Here is a 22,267-nt window from a genome sequence, read left to right as displayed (position 1 = left end):
CAGTGATTATAGTCTAGGATTGTTTTTGATCATGGGCCTTCATGCTCTTCAGCCAGACTCAACTGGAAAGTGTCCTCTCGACAGGTTCCCATCCAGGTTTGCCATTGCCAGAAGAGGAATTCAGAACATGGGCTGCAGTTGCTGTTCTTATGAGCCGAGCATTATGTATTTTGCATGATACAAGGGAAGTGTTATTCATTTACTGGAATTATCCTTTTATCAAGTCAGTTTCCTATTGCATTTCACCCTTCATTGCACTGGCAGTTCATTCTTTTAACAAGGCTGTTTCTATTCTTGAAAGTATATTTAAGAGGCTTTGCAATTGTATTATGAAATACAGAGTTTCCTTTTTTTTTTGTCTTAAATGAGTTCCAAGCATCCTTAAATTCTGGAGAACTTGGAGCAATAATGAATAAACCTATCATGAAATTAAAAGATAACACACAGGGCCTCATGAGAACTTTCCCTAAATTGTCTTTGAAGACAATCTGTTATTGTACTTCAATTTTAAGCACTTTCTATTGTCAGATTTTGTTTTGTGTTTCCTGTTGTAGCCTTTGTTTCCCTAGTTCTGACTTGTGCTGGAAATCTGATCCTGGGTCCTTTTGTAAACTTTAGGTTAGACTCACGAGGGGGATTCAAGCAGGGGTGACCAAACTCTGCAATGAATGATTCGGGGTGTTTAGTCACGCACAATCCCAAACTGGTGAGGACTGGATTGCCTACAAAGCAGGATACCATGGGGTAGCTAATTAGGCTACAGGAAATGGTAGAGCAAAGGACTGAGGCTTAATCCCACCTGTCTGGGGTCACAAGAAGACCATGGGGACAGCGCTGAAGCCACAAGCCAGGTCAGGCCAGGAATCGGGAACTGGAGTTGAAAGCCAAGAGTAAAATCACAAATTACCTTGTCACTTCCGAGTAGCTCATAGTGAATTAGCAGCAGAGATGCCCCTGCTGTGGGTATTTGATAATCAAGCATGGCGATAAAGTCTCAGGAAGACCAAATTTGGCCCTGGTAAGAGTGAGGCCTCAATAGCTCTGCTGGGTCCCTCTGAGTGGGCTCAGAGTGAAGAATGGGCACACGTGTGGAAAGAATTCTTTACCACAACTACATCTTGACTAGTTCATAGGGGTTTGTATGTCCGCTTTTTGAGTCTTAGCTCTTAAGTCCTGGTCAATTGGAGATTGTAATTCCTATCAATGGGCACAGAAATTGAGGCAATCCCAAGCACAAATAGAAACTGAGAACAGCCCCGAGGAGAAGGACGTGGGGGTGTTAGTTGATGAGAAGCTCAAGATGAGCTGTCAATGTGCACTTGCAGCCCAGAAAGCCAAATGTATCCAGGGCTGCACCAAAAGCAGCGTGACCAGCAGGTTGAAGGGGGTGATTGTCTCCTTTACTTTGCTCTCATGAGACCCCACCTAGGGCTCTGCATTCAGCTCTGGGGTCCCCAACATAAAGCAGACACGGATGTGTTGGAGCAAGTCTGGAGGGGGGCCATGAAGATGATCAGAGGGCTGGACCACCTCCCCTATGAGGACAGGCTGAGAGAGTTGGGCTTGTTCAGCCTGAAGAAGAGAAGGGTCCAGAGAGACATTATTGTAACTTTTCAATGTATATGAAGGGGGCTCATAAGAAAGTTGGAGAGAGACTTTTTACCAGGGCCTGTAGTGACAGGACAAGAAGCAATGGTTCAAAACTGACAGAGGGCAGGTTTAAATTAGATATAAGGAAGAAATTCTTCACCTTGAGGATGGTGAGACATGGAACAGGTTGTCCAGAGAAGCTGTGGACCCCCCATCCCTGGAAATGTTCAACGTAAGGTTGGATGGGGCTTCGAGCAACCTGGTCTGGTAGAAGGTGTTCCTGCCTACGTCAGGGAGGGCTGGAACTAGATGATCTTTCAGGTCCCTTCCAACCCACACCATTCTATGATTCCATGACTTGATAAGATTTTTGTTAAGATCAGTCAAAAAATCTCTTCCAGAACTCAACCAGTTGGCAATCTGAGGTGGGTGAGTCCATTTTGTGGGAAAAAGCTTATCAAAGGATGACAAGGGAAGTTAGGTACATTTTCATTGAGGAAGACAAAGGAAAGAGGATCTATTTTAAGCTAAGATTTTAAAATTATACCAACATAGTGGAGAGCAGCATGTTGGAGATTTTGTGGGAGAGCTTCAGTTCTGGCAGCCAAGCCATAGTGGTAAATACATCCTGTGGCTCTTTATGTATTGTTTTACAGTTCTTCTTGGCCCATGTCTTGAGTTTCCCCTAGCCTCTTCAAACGTTGTACCGTATAAGCAGAAGACAAAAACAAAACAAAAAAAGAGATGCTATTAGGACATTTGAACCCATAGGTGAGAATTACACTCAAAATAAAATCCTGGTTTGCAACACAGAGGAATAGCTGTAAGCAAATTCAGCTAGAAGAACTCATCTGAGAATTCAATCTGTGACTTTCTTCTAAACTCAGTTAACATAATCCAATAATGTTATCTGGATGGGATAATGAGATGCCGTCAAATTTTCTCACAAGGACTAGAAATAACCTGCACGTCTGCCTGTCAGAATGAGCCCTGTGAGTAAACAAAGCAGACAGAAGAAACTTCTTCAGTAAACATTAAAAACTGATCACTGTAGTCAAAAGATCAGACATGGGCAGGCAGGGTGAAATTGCTGGTGACAGTTGACATTTAGAACTAAATTAATCATTTGCAGCAGTTTGTGTGGTTGTGGAGAAGGGTAAAGTGGAGATGGTTTGTAGCAAGTTGAGCAACCACCATGCTGCCCTCTTAGAAGCAGAGCGAGCAGTGTGTCACCCCTGGGTCATTGGAAGTTGTGAGTCGCCAGCCAGGCTGTTGATGAGACTGAAATGTTCAGTCAGGGGACTCATGACACAGTGAGCTCCTAGCTTGGTTCTTGAGGTGGCACCTGCCAGATTAGCTTCTTATCATGGACTTCCACCATACTGAGGAGATGTCTCAGCAGTGGACAGGCCATGACAGCTGGGTAGTTCTCTCTTGAAACAACCACATGAAAGATGTGGGCACTTCTTATAAAAAACCAACAAGAAGTTTAATCTTGGTGCAGCCAATCAGCTCTCACTGTGCTAATTCAATTAGGGCAACAAAGTTGATTAAGGGAGTGGAGCATCTCCCTTATGAGGAAAGGCTGAGGGAGCTGGGGCTCTGGAGGTTGGAGAAGAGGAGACTGAGGGGTGACTCATTCATGGGGATCAAGATGGAAAGGGGACTGTCAGGAGGATGGAGCCAGGCTCTGCTGGTGACAACCAGTGACAGGACAAGGGGCAATGGGTTCAAACTGGAACACAGGAGGTTCCACTTAAATTTGGGAAGAAACTTGTTCCTGGTGAGGGTGGCAGAGCCTGGCCCACGCTGCCCAGGGGGTTGTGGAGTCTCCTTCTGTGCAGACATTCCAACCCGCCTGGACACCTTCCTGTGTAACCTCATCTGGGTGTTCCTGCTCCATGCGGGGATTGCACTGGATGAGCTTTCCAGGTCCCTTCCAACCCCTCACAATCTGGGATTCTGTGATTCTGTGCTCTCATGGTGTGAAAGGATTGTGCAGAGTGCACCATGGGGTACATCACTTAGCCAGACAGCGTCATGTTTCCTCCATAACATTGGGATTGCCAGTTCTTCTATGTGGGTATTTTGTGAGGGATGAGGTCCTGTCGCCGGGGACAGGTAGATCTCTGCTGGCACATGTCCCTGTTCAGTGTTGGTCCTTTCTCAAATACAGATTCACTACATTTATGGAGGTCCCAGACTCCCAGGTACCTCCTGATACCTCAGTGCCCTGGTGCTTCACTGCATTGGCTTCATCCTCTTTTTCCTGATTACCTTATTCAGAGATTTCTCCTGGACACAGCCAGCAACACAGCACTGAGCTAAAATAGTCTGGGGCTTGATTCAGATTTGACAATCCTATGTCCACATGTCTTAACCAGGAGGGCTCTGCACAGTCTGTTCATCTCTCAGCTATGCTTAGGTAGACTGTTCACTCTTCATGTACTTCTGGGAAGAAATAAGCAGCTGTCTTGCTGCTAAGGCATTGAATAAGAATGGCTTATAAAAATATATGATTTGTGATGTAGTTCAGCAAAGAAAAAGAATGACCAGATGAAATACATTGCATTTTTTCTAAATGGGAATGAATGGTTTGTTGGCAATGAAAGTGAAAGATAAGAGAAGAACCCTTCTGCTGAATTGCATCAGAAATTAAGAGTTAGAGAGAAAGTAGGTTCTTAGACAGGAAGACAAATTGAAGATTCCACATCTACATTTCAAAGACTTCATTGTCCCAAGGCAAGACAAACAAAATGGTATTTGCATATTCACTGACAATTGGAACAGTATCGAAAGGCATCAGCCAAATGGAAGAAACTGAGAAAAGGGAGGTGAAATTAGCTTACAATATATTTCCTCAAATTGAAAAATGAGATGGAAGGAGTAGGAGGGGAAGATCCTAAAATAGTCCTTTGATGCTTGTTTTTTCCCAAATGGAATGAGTCCATGGGGAAGCTGTGATTTAAACCTGCAGTTCAGTGATAGGCTAAATCTAACCTGAGGGCTTTTAGTGCTACAGCAGAAATACCAGAGCTTCACAACTCAACATGCTGATCTGGAGTAAACTTTTTGTGTCAGCTGAGATTTGTTAAAATATGGCTCTTTGGTTAAACTTTGTGCCAGCGTATTTCACATCAGGGACACCATCAGCACGTGAATACAAGTAGTGTTTTGTTGGACCACACTTGGCTCATCTGTAGGCCTTTTCATCAGTCCCCTCTTGCTCTCTTCCCACCTATGTTATCTTCAAGTCACTGCCTGCAGGCATCACCACACTCTTCACATGTAGCTCAGAGCCTTATATGTGTCTTTCCACTTCAGATATTTGATATTTTTGGTCCTGTCCTTGTCATGGACCTTCACATGGGCCTTGCCGTGCTCATTGACTCCACATCAGGCTTTACTGTCACAATAACACTGACCTTCTGATACTGCAGTTTAGTATCCTCCCCAAGCTGGATTCCCATCCCCAGCAATAGTGGGATGCTCTGCAAACGATACACCCTCCTTTTACCTCCTGCAGAGATATTTCTGTTCACTGCAGTTATGAAAACACCCAGGCACAGTCTCACGTAGGATGGCTGCTGTGCTGCAGGATTGGAAAAGTGCAGGACCGAGGTCAAAGCCCTGGAAGGCCAAGGGTAGTGGTGGCCCCTTATTATTGGACAGAAATTCTGGCTGTACAACAAGGATCTTAGCTGGAATTTCTAACAGGGCAGAGACCTTGTATGGAGTGTATGGGAAAGTCTTCTTCATGAAAGAGTAGCAACCTGAAGATGAATGCACCTCCATGGGAAAGCAACTCTCAAAGAAATTGAACCACAGGAATCACAACAGTCCTGGTGGAAAGAGATGCTTGGAAGTCTCGAGCTCAGTCTTCCCTGGACAGGATTAGATCAGGATAACCAGGTCTTTGTACAATTGAACCTGTAAACACTGAAGGATAAAGACAGTCTTGGCATTTGGACCAAGGCTGTGTCACCTTCCTGGAGACTGACTGTTTCCTAATGCCTAACCCGAACCTTCTAAGCTCTAGTTCATGTTTGTTGACCCTTGCTACGTTGTCTGGTGAGAACAATTTGGCTCTGTCATCCTTGTAACAGCCCTTCAAAATTTTATAGGCTGTTTGTAGACACTGTTCAGTCTCCTTTCACCCAGCAGAAGAGGTGCAGGCTTCTCACCACCTCCACGCTAAAGCAGCTCTTCTCTCTTTACATCTCCTGGCAGATCACAGAATCACAGAATCGACTGGGTTGGAAAAGACCTCAGAGATCATCGAGTCCAACCCTTGGTCCAGCTCTAGTCTGTTTACTAGATCATGGCACTAAGTGCCACGTCCAACCTCACTTTAAAAACCTCCAGGGATGGTGAGTCCACCACCTCCCTGGGCAGGCCGTTCCAATGCCTGACCACTCTCTCTGTAAAGAATTTCTTCCTAATATCCAGCCTAAATTTCCCCTGGCAGAGTTTAAGCCCATGCCCCCTTGTCCTATTGCTGACTGCCTGGGAGAAGAAGATCTCCCAGGAGAAGGAGAAGGAGATCTTGTGCCCCAGGCCTTAGCCATCTTGGTTTTCTTCACTGGCCTCTCACCATTTTCTCCACATAGTTTCTGAACTGGGAGCTCAAAACTGAATGCAGTATTCCAGGTGCAGCCTTCCCAGCACGGAGCAGAGGGACAAAAACTTCCTTCTGCTTTCTGGCTACGCTCATGTATGTTATGATAACCATGTATAGTCTGGCAAACAGCTTGTCTCATTTGCAATGAGAGTCAATGCAAGCTCATACTCACCTTGGCATCCACCATCACCACTGGTATTTGGCAGCAGGACTGTTGCTTAACCAGTTTGCTCTGCACCAGGGGATAACACTGAGCCTTGTGCAGAGTGAGTGAAAAGAAGACTAGGAGGTAACAGATGGTATAATAGTAGTTGACTTTTCCTCTGTTCACCTCATGAGGTTTTTGCTTGGCCCAGGCATGAAGTTTAAAGTCCTTCTGCACTGAGGTTCAGCTTTCAGCTTGTCAAAAATGCTCCTCCCCTGCCCCCCCCCACTCTAATTTAGCATCATCCAGAAAGATGCTGGAAGTTTAAAGTCTGGCGCGACCTGGTCTGATCTTGTAGCTGGTGCTGCTTTGAGTTGGATGTTGAATGAGAGATCTCTGGAGAACCCTTGCAACATGAATGATCCTGTGATTCTAGATGAGTTCATATCACAGTAGAAGTCACTGGTAAAGACCTTGATCCATATGGGCCCATGTATCAACCTCTGAGGAGTGACCCCAGCGCTGCTAGCCAACAGCTGGATGTCTTGTCATTGATGACCATCCTCTGAGTCCAGCAGTTGAGCTGAATTGTCTGCTTTTCCAGCCTACATATTCTCAGCCTGTCAATGAGACTGCTGTGCATGATCCTGCAAAAGCCTCTATAGTTTTTAATGGCTAAATCATAGAATCGTTTAGGTTGGAAAAGACCTTTAAGGTCATCAAATCCAACTGTTAACATGGCACTGCCAAGTCTGCCACTAAACCATGCCACGAAGCAACGCATCTACACGTCTTTTAAAACCTCCAGGGATATTAAACACCTCCAGCACTGCCCTGGGCAGCCTGTTCCAATGCCCCACAGCCCTTTGGGGGAGAAATTGTTCCCAGATCCAACCTCAACCTCCCCTGGTGCAACTTGAGGCCGTTTCCTCTGCTCCTGGCGCTTGTTCCTGGGGAGCAGAGCCCGACCCCCCTGGCTCCAAGCTCCTTTCAGGCAGTTCAGAGATCAGAAGGTCTCCCCTCAGCTCCTGTTCTCCAGCTGAACCCCCCAGGTCCCTCAGTCTCCATCACACTTGTGCTCCAGCCCCTCACCAGCTCTGTTGAATTCTCCTTCGATATCTGTGTCTGGACTGTACAGGATACAGATGAACTGTCCCTGTGTGGATGCACAATCTGTGGTGGCAGCATCTGACGAGTAAGGAAGAAGCTACTTGTGACGGTGAGTGAAAAGGAACATATGTACCTCTGGAAAAAGTGAAGCATTTCACAGATGCATGAATCAGCCTCAGCTTGGTTTCTATGAGACAGTCTGAAGCATAACATATGGGATATCTTCCACAGGACTCATCACCTGATTGTCTTCCCAGCATCTCATCTTCCTCCTGCAGTCTGATCTGAGTTGTATTCATGAAGCAAAGTCAGGCAACATGAAGCTGTGCACATTCATTACAGTGACTCTTGTAGAGTGACCCTTTGAACACTCTTTTCTCCTCTCCAGTCAACTTCTTCACATCGCTGACTTTGGTTCTAGCACTTCAGTGCCAGTAAATGCTTCAGTTTTCATGTGAATTGAGATTATTTCTGTGGCTGGGATTTTAAAAGTCACAAGGATGTAGTTGGCGGAACCCGCAGGGTTGATCCAAGGGTCTGCAACGGAAAATACCACCTGCCAATAAGAAATGTAGCAAAATCGTGAGTTTATTGTTTCTGTCCACTCTAGAAAATGTCAGGTTATAGCAAGCATTTATCTGGGATTCTCTGTAAATTCATCATGTTGATTTACCTTCCTGGTTCTCAAAGCAGTGACATCCAACCACAGCTTGTGTAGCTACTGGTAGTTTCAGGTGACCTCCCTGGCCGTAATCCAACCTCTTCTGCTAGTTGCTCGTTTTGCTCCCATTCTCATGTGCCGGCAAACACTGTTGGGGAAAGAAAAGGATGGTCAACGTCAGATCTGACACTGAAGGTCTTCCATCCTAACTTCAGATCACCATGCGCACTGCAAAGCCATGCAGAGCGCCTGAGATGACATTTAAGCAGATCCAAGGGACTGGGGCTACCGGTAGGCAGGATGACTGGTGTTGAAAGAAGCATGGTGGATCTATTGATCTAGGTGGGCTTAACAACAGTCGCTACTGGCATCACGCCCCATGTGTAAGGCTCAGTGACACCCTCATGTTACTTGATCTCAACACCAGGCACTCTGAAGAGCTCTGGGATATTTACTAAGCCGAAATATTGCTGATTTGTTCTGCGGTTTGGTGGCACTACAGAAGACTTCCAGAGGCTTCGAGCTTCCCAAGACAATGGACTGACAATAGGATCACGAAACCACATGCTGATCCTGTAACCAGAGGGACAGGACAAAGCCAGTATTCGCTTCAGGGAGTCTCCTGATGAACTGGCTCCAGGCCTGGAGCCTTTTCTCTGCTATTTCCTATTCATTTAAATCAAATTTCCTCCATGATACCTCGTTATGGAATAATGTGCATTCTTTCTACTCACGAGCCATTCACAATTCCTTTTTCTGTTAAATAATTTTTCCTGAAATTCCTAGTAGAAGATACTGAACAGAAAGCCATGGAGGGTCCTGTCCTGTTAGTCCTCAGAGCAGAGCATTACAGATGGAGACATCATTGCTCTTTGGACAGCACGTAGCAGTAGGGATGAGGACTCATTTTGTGTCAGTGGCTTTGCCTCAGGTTATCAGAATGATTTTCGGCACACTGGATGTCTCTTGAAAGTGTTTAAATCTTTAAAGAGGGAAAAATTTAAATCTTTGACATGGACGACAAGTGAAGGAGGCGCTGAAGTATGGCTGCGGTGAACAATATTTACTTGGGGGCTCCGTGAGTTTCCAGTCTGACAAAACCTGCTTGTGCAAACTCCTACAGTGAACATTTTCAGCGGATCAGCACAAATGTCTATGCCGAATGTCCTCAAGTGTGAGATTCTTGTGGGAATTTGAGCCCAACGGGATATGCTAAGAACATGGAAAGCAAAATGTTTCCTTTCATGTCTTCCACAGAAAGACCAAGACAGGATCCATGTCCCAGACACTTGATTGCTTTCTTATTCTTGCCAGGAGCAGATGGAACTACTGACAATGACCAAGGAGGAAACAATTCTGGCTACTTTGAAAAATCAGGAAAAAAAGCATTTTTGGAGGCACCAACAGTATTCTTGCATCTTCTCCAACTCAGCATAGTGCTCTGGACCACTTTGATGGTTGTACAGAACAAGTGCGATCCAAAGCCAGGCCTAACCCCCCCGATACCTGCTCAGTTACCACCTGACAAGCAGAAGAGCTCGCTGGGGGTTAAGCATCAAGGTTTGACAGTTATTGTCTGCTAAAGCGAACAGCCGAGCCTAATGCACGGTCATTCATTACGGACTTTCTGAATGGTCAGCTGCAGTATTAGAGGTGGTCAAAGGTCTCCCCAAACATTTACCATCCATTAAAAGCTAACCTTTCTGTGTGTATGTTTGAGCTTTGAGTTCTCGAATAGCTGCGGGCGATGCATAAGGCTCGGCGCTTCTCTGGGGGTCTGTTACAGCGTCAGGCGCAGCTCAGCCTCGCTAGACGCCCCAGCAGCATTCCTCGAGCGGACTCTCCCTCCCATCCCTCCTCCCGGAGCCTGAAAGCCGTGAACAGCTTGCTGGCAGCTGGACATTCCTTATGGGCACTGTCAAGTTTGCTGGTCTTCTCCCTCTGAAAATAAACAGCAAAACGTATTTGAGATCAGAGCTTAGGAGAAAATGTGTGTGGTTTTTTTTTCCCTTCCCAGGGCTAGTTTTTAAACATTTGGAATTTTTCCCATTATATACTGTGATCAAAGTGAGAATTGTGGAGTGGCAGGGTGAGCTGACAGTCTGAGTTTTCAACGCAGTCAATCAGATTTGTCATTTTGGGAACGTTTTGAACGGAATGACGAGAGTTACCTCTTTTCAACACCTGGAAAGATGCTACTTTAGGGACAGTGACTTTATCAAAGCTCGTGCTATCTATGCGCTCAGATGACACTTGGCTATTGATGCTGTGTGCCAGGAAACCCCCTACTTTTCTCCAAGTCCAACATTTACTGTGAAAAATCCTCAGGTTCACCTCTCTCTCGCACTCAGCTTTGCATTGTTTTATTAAACCCCGTGTCAAAAGGCACACTGCCCACTTCTGTTTTGCAAACAGCATTTCTTATGTCTTTCCCTTCCTCCCATTTTTGGTCTGTTTTCTAGTTCTGCCTCAATCACCTCTTTCCCACCTCGAGGTTTTAGAGATGTTTCTGGCAAACAGATAACTCACCTTACTTTGCAGGCAGCCTTGTATCACCTGTGATTTCATGGCTTCTGGTTTGGAACTAGCTCGGATTTGGCGATTTTAGCTTGAAGTGTCGGCATAATGACCCAGCTTTTGCCTGAAAAGAAAGCAACACATATCTTTAGGAGTTCTTACATGTGAGAAAACAGATTTTTTTCCTGGCACTTAGGAGTGCTCAAATTATGGCTGCCTTTAGAGGGACAAGGATACTGTGAATTCACACACTGTCTGGTGTGCAAAAAGTTTCTTATCTAGATAGTCCTCAGACCCCTGAAACTGGTGGTTTTGGGTTTGGGTCTTTGAGCTGATTTTGTTTTTCAGGCTTTCAAAAATTTTGGACTTAAAATAAAGCACTTACGTCTATAAACAGAATCATAGAACAGTTTGGGTTGAAGGACCTTCCCAGCCCCCCCAGTGCCCCCCCTGCCATGACAGGAACATCTGCACCAGCTCAGGGTGCTCAGAGCCCCGTCCAGCCTGGCCTGGGATGTCTCCAGGGATGGTTCATCCACCACCTCTCTGGCCAACCTGGGCCAGTATGAACAGGTACAGAAACATAAATATACTGTTCCAGTATAAATAGGTACAGAAAAGATGTGTTTGAGTTTCAAAGATGCTGAAGGACTGTTCCTCACATTGTTGCTACTGGTTTTACCCTCACAAGGGAAGTAGACGAATATGCATACCAAATTCTTTGTACAGCCTTGTGTTGATATTGCTCTGAAGTGAGTTTAAAAGGGAAAGAACATTTTTGCACCTGGGAAAATGGAAACTGAGAGGAACAGAAAGCTTTTCCCTATTGAGGAAGGTTCTTCGAGGGGACTAGTACCTCCCTGAACAAAGGATCCATTAACCAGCACCAGCGTCTATCCAAGGTCTGGCCAGGAGAGATCAGCAGAGTTCAAGTGCATGGACAACGGAGACCAGCACAGCATTAAATTGGACTCACAAAATAAGTAGAAAGTATCTCAGAATGTCCCCATCAAAGCCTAATTATCTGCTGACTTCTTAGACGTGAGAGAATTCTCTTTGTCTATTTAATTTCATGCTTATCATCAAACGAGTCATTAAATAGCTGAGTATTAGGGGAAAAATGCAAGGCTTTCTGGTCTGTCTTGTTTAATCTTTCAGTCCCTCCCTTCCCTCCTCCCCGTCCCACTTTCTCTGTGGCACAGCAAGCAGGGTGGTGCTGGGCAGTGTGGCACAATCTGTGTTCTGGTCTCAGAAGGGGCAGGATGTGAGGGTGCGAAATCCCAAGAACGGGCTGGGATGGCAAATCCCCGGTGCCACATCAGAGCCCAGCGGTGCAGCTCCAAGTGCAGCACGAACTTTGCATCCCATGGGAAGTGGCAGAATTGCAGAGACCCCTTGGGTGAGACCCAAGGGTCTGATCATTTTAAGGAAAATTAACTGTCTGGGAGCCAGGTGGATGCTTAAAAACGTAATAGAAATTATTAAATGTCAAATGATGCTGAGCTTTCCTGTCTCATAACATATCACTGGGGGGTATTACCTGAAATTGGAAAATGAAAAAGAATTTCAGCCACTGAAAGACTTTTGTATGGAGGATGAATCAAGGATGTAGAACTGCTGCCTTGGGCTGTGTTTGAAAATGGGAACATAGAAGCATTTAAGCAGAAATCAGCTATTTAAACTGATGACAACACTATCCCATTAGAATGAATTACTAGTTTAGGTCTCAGCTTATCTTCAGCTGGTCTGTGTGGAGGCAGTGGGGATGGGACAGGCCACTCGCAGCCTTGTTTGAAAAACCTTGTTCTGGCCATGGCAGGGTTTTGACTTAGCTAGACCAGGACCCACTCAGTCAGGCAGTTCATAGGTCCACGAGTGTTTGTGGCTACGTCCTGTTTGCTCCTCCAGTGCGACATGTTTCCTTCTGAGGGGACATCACTGCAACGCTCACTGTCCAACAGGACCGTACAGCGTGACAGTCCCATCCAAAGGATCCTTGATGAAGCATTTTGCCTTGATGCCAACTACTGCTGCTTTCTGTAGTTCAGTTTCTAATGTCCAGGAGGAACCATTTCCCCAGCAGCAGCCTCCAAGCCTTAAACTTTTGACCTGAGCTAATTACTGAATTCACTTTATAGAAGTAATGAGGTTCTGAGCCTCTGCAATGCCTTGGAGGCTCTAGAGAGTCCGAGCCAAAACCTGAGCTCCCTAATCAGTTCTGACTCTGTTTTTTTATTCATTGACTGGGTGCCCCGAGGCGCTGCTGCTCCTGGAGATCTTGGCAGGAGCTGCAGTGCTGCTTGTCCCCGTCTGCAACCGGGGAAAACATCCCAGTTCAGGGCTGCAGGAACACTCAGCACCCCCGTGATGAGAGGAGACACCAGTGGGGACCAGTGGTCAGAGCAGCAGGGGTGAGAAGGTCATGCTCTACTCCTTCCTCAAGTCTGCAACTAGAAAACTCAGCTCTCCTCCTTCTGCCTCAAATTCTCCAAGAAAGAACCATTAGCGCTTTGATATCTGTGGGTAGTATAATGATGAAGGAAAGTGAGGTGTTGCTGTGCAGGACCTGGCAGCAAGACCTCAGCCAGGAACAGGCTCCCACACAGCAGAAATGTGTTCCTGTGCCCTGGCCATCTCGTGCAGCTACCACCTTCCTCCTTTTGCTGAGTTCTTCCCACCCAGTATTGATGCCTTAACCAGCACTTCAAAATAGACCCCATTCTGGGAACATCTAGGAGATGTCAGCAGCCGAAGAAGGGCCAGAGACCTGCGCTGAGCCCCTCAGTCTCCAGGTCCATCACTGGTCTCTAGTTGCCCACAGAGCTACTGGTCCTGGCCTCCCCTCTCAAAGGATTTCTCTTGCCCTTGTGTTACGCTGTTTCTCCCTCCAACTCTTACATGCAGCAGCACCCACTCAGCTGAAACCTGGCTGAGGGGCAGGAGAAGGTGATGGTGTCACCCAGGTAAGGATGGTGCTGTCCAAGTTCTAGCCGCAGTCCTCAGCTCAAGCAAGCAACTCTGAGGCACTGTGGCCAAAAGAACATCCCCACTTCCTAAGAGGGTGACAGAGAGGGGAAGGCATGGTGTCACTGGCTACCCTCATGACCATTTTGAGGGAAGAAATAGCTGGTGCTTCTGCACGCAAATGTGGCCTCCTGATGCTGAGTCAGCTGTATGGCTGTGGTGGCCTCCCGTGGAGCCTCAGAGAGTCTGATCAGTGGGCAGCGTGGGACCCCATGCTGAGCCATGCTCCACGTAGGAAGGTGTCGGACCACACGCTGAAGCACCGGTGGCCACGTCCCTTCTGCTCATGGCAGAGCACAGGCAGACAGCGCTTGTGTCTGCCTGACAAATACAGCGTTGGCTGGAGTGCACGCAAGGCAGGGCTCCCACATCACACCTGCCAGGATGCAGGAATGGACCTGGTGCTGCCATGGACACAAATAACACAACCTTGGTGAGGAGGAGGGAAAGAGAATTACACCGCAAATGTGTACAAGGTTGAGTGTCAGGCGCTCAGGGCCAGCGCAGTCATTAGTGTGGTCTTGGCAAACAGCTCCCCTTGCTGAGAGCGTGTCTGGTAATTACATAATGATGCCACTTTTTCTTTCCTGCTTTTCCTCTGTCTCACTTCAGACAGGTGGATAGTGATTCAGGGAAAAAGTGGAGACTTTGTGAGCATCCTTATATTCAGCCTTACAACTGAAATAATGTTATGCTAACAGGCAGGTTTGGGTGATCACCTTGCCTGACACAGGCCAGAGGAATTAACCTCAGCATCTGTAGTAAAAATGATAAGGTATTTTTCTTTCTGGTGTGAAGATTCTCCCCAAAATACATGTAATATTTATAGTTTTAACTCATAATCATGAAAATGAAGCTTGTGACATCCAAAATGCTCAAAAAGCGTGTGATTTAGAAGAGATTCAGCAGGGCAGTGAAGTGGGCCTGGGGGAGCACGAGTGGTTCTCCCAACCAGCTTGTGATACAGACACCGAGGAGAAGAGTCTTGGCAGGTGGAAATGCACCAAAGTCTTTTGCCATCATTGGAGTCGGGCTGATTTTGCATCACTTGCTGCAAACAAAGAACTTTTCTGGTTTGGATGCTGCGGGGAAGTCATGCAGAAAGATCTGTGGCTGGACAGGTAGAGATAAGCTGTGAATGCCAGTTACCAGCACAGTTTTATCATATTCTGTAATTTTATAATTATATAGTTGTAGAATATTGTATAGTCCATACAATTCATCAAATCATCCAGCAGGAGTTGAAACTATATTTTAAGAAATTCAGATCCACAAGGATAGTAAGCTACCACCAAGTCAGTGAAGGATATGACCAACAGAAGATTATCCTGAATTTCAGGTACTTTACCAAAAACGGGAAGAAAAAAATGACAAAATCCATGTTAAAAAAATAACCTCTTTAATAATACATCAGTCTCCTTTTCCTCTGGTCACCTTGCACATTGAGCCTTCACTCTTTCTCCATAGATTCCCCACCTTTCACTGGCACTTCATGCCCAGTTTATCTCACTGGGCGCATTGCTCGCTGTCAGCAGAGCTGCCCTGGCCGGAGGCGGCAAGACCAGGGGTGAGCACCCCTGACTAGTCTCAGGACTAAAGTAATCATGGATTCCTCCCAACATGGGCAACCTAAAATCACTGGAAGGCTCAATGAACTCTGGAGCTCTTGACCCAGCATGTGCCACCCAGCAGAGCCCCAACTGCTGCACTAAAACTGGAACAATACAGAGAAGATTAGCACAGCCCCCGTGCAAGGATGACACACGAAATCGTGAAGCGTTCCATATTTTATCTCAAGTTACCGGGAAGTTTTCCTTCCGAATTATGTGGAAACCACCTCTGAAAACAAGCCCTGACTTTTTAAATTACTTTTTAATTACACCTCAAAAATGGGTGTTCCAAGAGGGAGAGAAAACACACATCGAGTTTTAAATAGAAATAGAGGTTTTTACCTAAACATTGAGCTCTATCTCTGCTTCTAGAAAATATATCTCTGTTATTTATAAAATATGTCTCCATTTTTATAAAAACAGTATTGGAAAACTTGAACGAGCCATAAAATAAATAAATTTCATTAAAACAGGGAATACTGGTAGATGTAACTTTGCAGATCTCATTTGTTGTTAAATAAACCTGCCTTGTACTCGGGCACATAAGCCCCTGCTGCTGGTGTAGTCAGTGACTGGAGGGGACAAATGCGACTGACCCTGGAAGGCGACTGAACTGTAACAAAAGAGATGCAAGGCTGGTTGCTGGACATAGACCATCTAGTCTGGTCAGAAAAAGCAGATAAGCTTTAGGAAAAACAAGCCCTTGTTTGAATTTGAAATAGAAGTAGCAGATTGACAGATGGCTCAGGATAGTGAGCAGAGCAGGACAGCGGGGCCAAGCTAATCATTGGAGATAAGATCTCCAAGGCCAACGGGTCCTGCCGTGGCACCTTCTCTCTCCCGCAAACACCCTGGCAAGCAGGTAAATGCCACCACAGCAGCAGTGTCCTCACCTCCCAGGGCACATCTGCAGCTCCAGCTGTGCCTGGTCCACTCCTGCTGTCCAGGACACTGAACCAAACTGGCGCAAATGAGGCTACTCTGCCTGTGCTCTGTGCCTCTCTCGTAAAGAATATAAAAGCTAATGAGATACAATCTGCTTCTCCATCCCTTTTCAGGTACTTTCCAGGCTCAAATACAACTTAAGTTACTTACAGGTACCAAATCTGTCTTGTGAGAAGACGTAAAAATTAAATTCCCATGGAGAAAGTCTGCAAAAGCAACAGAAAGTGTTAGGGCTGGATTTTCTACATAGTGGAGTGTGTTGGATGATGTTTTGGTGAAAAAAAAAATAACCTCTGAGGAGATTGCTGTCTGGAGCCTACGCTACACGTTCCTGAATGCCACTAGAGTCCATAGTTTACTGGTGTCGAGGTTTTAGGTTGCGGGGTGACAATAAAACCCTGGCAGATGTATTGTTAACCTCCTCTCCTCTCCCCACTTCTCCTTTTTGCCCCTCCTCTCCCCCTTCCCACTCAGCACAGGCGATCGGGAGGGAAAGAAGGACAGAGAGAAGAGAGTTGGAAACATTAACAATATTTTACTAATGCTACTAATAAGAATAGGGAAAATAATACAAAATACACAAAACCAATCTTGAAAGTCTCAACAACTGCAGAGCCGGCACCTGAAGTCCTGGACTGGACTCTGCAGCCAAGCGGAGCTGGATTCAGTCTCTCACTAGGCCTCAGTTCAGGGACGACTTGCAAGGTCCTCTCCTAATGTCACCATAAGGAAAAGGGAAAAGAAGAAAGGAAAAGGGACGAGATCCTTGTGATCTCCCACTTTTATATGAAGTATTCATGTGAATGGAATGTTATACACAGTTGGTCAGTTTCTTGGTCACTTCTTTCTCCTCGCCCCTCTCGTGAGATGTCCATCCATGCTTATCAAGAACCTCACATTCCATTGCTGTGTTTACCAAAACATGTATCTGGTTCTTCAGGAAAATGCAGATAATATGGAGCTTTAGCTGACAGGCAAATTCACTAAAAGAGAGACTTGTTTTTCAACAAAACCAGGACAACTGGACAATAAGGAACTCCTGGGACCATCTAAGCAAAACATCAGTCTCACCTGGGGACTGGAAAATGGCCTGAAAAGCACCAGACTGTCATGTACACGCACCAGGTAACCCCAGTCAAACTGACTCTTACGGACTCTTCAGCACCAGGACCACCAGGCTGGACCGATGGGCAAAAGCCATCTTTTATATCTGCATTCAGTCCCCTCACTTTTTCCAAGTCAAAAGACTTGGTGAGGTTTTGTTCAGATTTTTGGAACAGGCTGCCCAGGGCAGTGCTGGAGTCGCCATCCCTGGCGGGCTGGACAGACGGACATGAGGTTCTCAGGACATGGGGCAGTGCCGGGGGTGGGTTATGGTTGAACTCCATGATCCTGAGGGTCTTTTCCAACCAAAACGATTCTCTGATTCTATGGTTCTGTGATTACTGGAGAAGGTTTCAGGAAAATTCCTCTATGACATTCTTTAGAGGACTCTCCCCGCCCTCCCGTCGCCCATACAGACAATCCTGTTTTCCCTCATGGGGGACTCCAGCTGGATTGACAGAAGAAGACATCTCTCCTGTGGGTGCATGCAGCTCCCGGGGCCTCTTTGTGTCAGACTGTTTTAACAACAAACATTTCGCAGCCCCTGGAGCATCCAGTCCAGCATGTGAGAAGCTCAGCACGTCCATCTATTTACGCCTGGATTACTCAGTTGATGAAACTTGGATGAAAACAATTTTTACCTTTTTTTTTTTTTTTTTTTAATTTTGAGATCATCCATATTGAGAAAACATGAGCACGAAGCAGATTGACACCCAAATTTGACTTGGGAAGCAATTAACCTATTAAACAACTGAACAAAGCAGGATACTTATCTGGATCGGTTTGCCAAAATTAGACCGAGCAAAGGGGCACTTATTCGGTTTATTCAGCACATAAAAGAACTGCACTTAAAATTTCCCAAAGCGGCTGATGATTTTGTCTAATTCCGATGGAATTCTAAACCTGACACATTTCAGAGAGACTGACTGTCAGGGAAGGGACAGCTTGAAATATCAGGATAATAGCACACATTTTCCTATGTAAGTGTTAAATTATGCATACAGTTCAGGGATACATTAGTGACAAAACAGAATCTGTTCTAATACATTTATGTATCAAACAGGGCCGCCCAGTAAATAAATTCAGATTCTCAAAGCCTGAACGCAGAGGTTGTGATGGGATTTGGATTCAGGGGGAAAACCATCTCAGTGGAACACACCTGAGGCTCCTGATGAGTTCCTGGCGCTGGGCAAGTGGATGTGAGGTGCTACATTTCTTGGCAAGATTATCGCAATTTCATCTGCTCATTAATTGGGGAATCAGTGTTGTTTCTTGCCCCTTCTGCCTCCTTGGCTTTGTTGGAGGAGGCTCTTTCGTTCATGTTTTCTGAATTTCATTGATAAGGTCAAACTGAGTCGTGATCAGCAGAGAAAAGGCACAAGGATCTCGGTCCTGCTGGAAGAACTGAGCCACGTTTAATCATCATTATGATAACATAACACATCATACCGCAATGGAGGCATGGAGGTAGCAAACATACCCAATGTAGTGCGTGCACCAAAACCCTATCGAGGTCAGTATTTCGTCTCTGGCAGTGATCTGTGGCTGTCGCCCGGGGAAGAATAAATATAAATATATTTGCCCAGGATATTCTGCGAACCTCCAGCCATTTGTGTCTCAAAGATCCCCACGGCTGGGGGATGCTGCAGTGTTTTTTCTTCTATTTTTGTCATATTTCCCTGATGTCATTGCAGAGGGAGGGAACTAGTGCAATGATGATGTTGCATGACCTCTTTTTCTCTTGTCCTGACCTTCCTCACACTTTCCATACCCCTTTCCCTGATACTTTTATGAAGAAGGGAATGACGATCCAAGCATTTGTGACTCTTCTGCCCAAAGATCGGTCTGAAAACTGACCATGACAGTTGTGCAGAAACATCCTTAATTTGGGAAAACGAGGAGGACAGCGCAACGTGTCTTTAAAAAGCTTCCTGCCCAGGAAGACCTGGGTCTAGCACATCACCCAACAGTCTGAGAAATTTGATAGATGAGTCTCCGACATTCTTGTCGTGTCTCTCCTTCTCTTTTTCACTGCTTGCACAGCCTGGAGATGCTGGGAGGCGCGCTGTGAGGTCTGGCTTGTGTAAGGGCGCCTGTCAGAGCCGGGACGCGCAGCCTGCAGCTGGGCTGAGCCAGGAGTCTCCATCAAGCATCCATCTAAATGTCTTGCCTCGGCGGCATGCCCTCAGGTTCGGCACTCCTTTGTTTTTAAAGCCATAGTTATTAGTATCAAGCAAGCACGCAAAGAGCTGGGGAATACTTTGTGTGCCCGAAAAAGAGGGAGGGAGAGAGGAGGGGGAAAGAGTTTCTGTGTCTGTTAGTTAGAGAAACAGGGACGCACACATTATTAGGGTCTGGGTTTAGATGGAAAATCAAGGTGTTTTTTTTTCTTTGGCTATGAGGAGGAAACAGGCCGGTGCAGGCAGAACAAAGGGGACCCTGCGAGGATCCAGCCTTCCCCGCTGCAAGGCTTTAAACTCCGAGCCAGGGGAGGGCGACGGGGAATGCACCCATGGGGGTTTGAGCGCACATGGTGTCTGCAGATTGTCTGATAGAGAAAATCCCCACGGTTGGGTTGGGGTTCCTGAGAGAGCACTGAATATGAAATCCTTTTCTTTTTTTCCAATAGGTGCTACACAGGAATGACCTGGGGACACATTAGACAGTGATAAGTGACTCTCTCCATCCCCTTTTATCCTGTTTACAATACAGAGGCTTTCCTTGAACAAAACACTTTTTTACTCTCCGTGCTCCTGGCTGTTGTGTCTAAATGAGCCAATTTGCTGAAGGTCTTGAAATCTAACAAGAACAGACACTCGGTTGCAGCATGTTGTTTCTGGCAAAAATCAATTTCTTCACAAAAGAACAGAAATTCGTTCTTATATTTCGGTGCTTGCCACTTCATCAAAACTCTTGTGATACTTCTCAAAGCCCTGGCCAGGAGGGGAACTCCCAGCATCTATTTTCATTCAACCTCTCTATTTCCAGAAAGTGTTTGAAAACAGGTTATAATGCCTCAGATAAGGGAGAGCAAAGACCAAGAACTGAATGTACTTGTTACTGCTGCTTTACAGACATGCTGTTTATTCTCAGACTGATGTGATTTTTGTGACTCGAGTTACTGTTAGACACCCAGGGGATAATCTTTTGCTCAAGACCCGGTTGGCTGTATGGCCGGGCATGAAAGACAAGGAAAGTTTCATGCATCATCTCAGATGCAAGTTAGACTTGGTTGAACTCAATGATCTTAAAGGTCATTTCCAACCTAAATCGTCCTAAGACAATGTTTAAGAGCGAGAAGAAATAGTGGAGAAGGAAAGAGTCAAGTACCCTGTTTGCCTGGTTGGTGAGGGCAGAGGCTTCTCCTACTAATTTTTAAATAACCAATCTTGTGGTATTTAGTTGAATACTTTAGAGCATATGTATCTTTCCCAGTTTTTCCCAATCAAGCTCATTGTCTTGTTAGTGTGAAGTCATGTTTCTTGACAAGAACTATTTTCCATTAAAGTACACTGACAAGAATGAACCATATTCCTAATTTTAGCTTTTTAATCAATCAGTTTTTTCATTGGCATTTCTAATGTCCTGGTGCTCAAACTAACTGGCCTATATCTACCCTTTTTTTGATAATTCACCTTCCCTCTGATTCTCTCATGACATTAAAAGGCTGCAGGAGTTCAGGTGGTTCAGCAGCCTACGACCATAGAGCACGTCAGGTTTTGTCATCCAACACACACAAGAAAGGTTTGGAGCTTCAGCTGTGGCTGGTTATCTGGTCAAAACAATTAAGGAATGACGTAAAGATGAGCTAAATGAAAACAGTCTTTCACAGGACCCCAGAGCAAGGCCTAAAGTGCCAGCCCTGTGAAAAACGACGGAGAAACCTGCTGTTACATGACGAATGGGTGATAATCTGGTGTGGGGAATTTAAGGTATGTGAAGGTAAGGGGAAAAACAGGATTATTAAGAAAACATAGATGCACAATGGATGCCCCGAGCTGACCATGACCACTCGTCAACAAGCTCTCGCAGTTAAATTAGTTCTATGAAAATGGAAGACTGATTGGGACAGCTAGGTGAAGTTCAGAGAAGGCGCTAATGACGACTGAAGAGCTGGAACTGCTGTTTTAGGAGGGATGCCTGGATGCAGGATTCATCTTCCCGCTTGGTATCTGCGTTTGCGTGTGCACTACTCACCCAGACTTCTAGGTATGACCTGACTCCTGGAGACCCCACCACAAATACTGTGTCCAGCTGTGGGCCCTCAGCATAAGGAAGACATGAACCTGTTGGAGCAAGTCCAGAGGAGGCCACAATGATGATCAGGGGCTGGAGCAACTAACCTGTGAAGACAGACTGAGAGAGTTGTGGTTGTTCAGCCTGGAGAAGAGGAGGCTCCAGGGACACCTTAGAGCAGCCTTCCCGTACCTAAAGGGGACTTGCAAGAAAGCTGAAGAGTGACTTTTTACAAGGTTATGTACTGATAGGCTTTAAACTGAGATTAGATTAAGATAAGATAAGATAAAACAAGACAAGACAAGATAAAGGGAATAAATTCTTCCCCATGAGGGTGGTGAGGCCCTGGCACAGGCTGCCCAGAGAAGCTGTGGATGCCCCATCCCTGGATGTGTCCAAGTTCAGGCTGGACAGGGCTTTGAGCACCCTGGTCTAGTGGAAGGTGTCCCTGCTCATGGCAGGTGGGTTACCATTGTCTCATTCTATGAAATGGATAGAGTTTATATGACCAAAGGCAGCTGGATTGGTTTGAATTGGAAGGCACCTTTAAAGATCATCCAGTCCAACCCCTCTGTCCTGGGCAGGGACATCGGTCACCAGACCAGGTTGCTCAAAGCCCTGTCCAACCTGACCCTGAACGCATCCAGGGATGGGGCATCCACAGCTTTTCTGTGAGACTCATGGAGCAGTTCAGATGCACTTCA

The sequence above is a fragment of the Nesoenas mayeri genome (assembly GCF_963082525.1).
Source record: "Nesoenas mayeri genome assembly, chromosome: 26".
In the NCBI taxonomy this organism is placed as follows: Eukaryota; Metazoa; Chordata; class Aves; order Columbiformes; family Columbidae; genus Nesoenas; species Nesoenas mayeri.
This window is presented reverse-complemented; position numbering follows the sequence as displayed.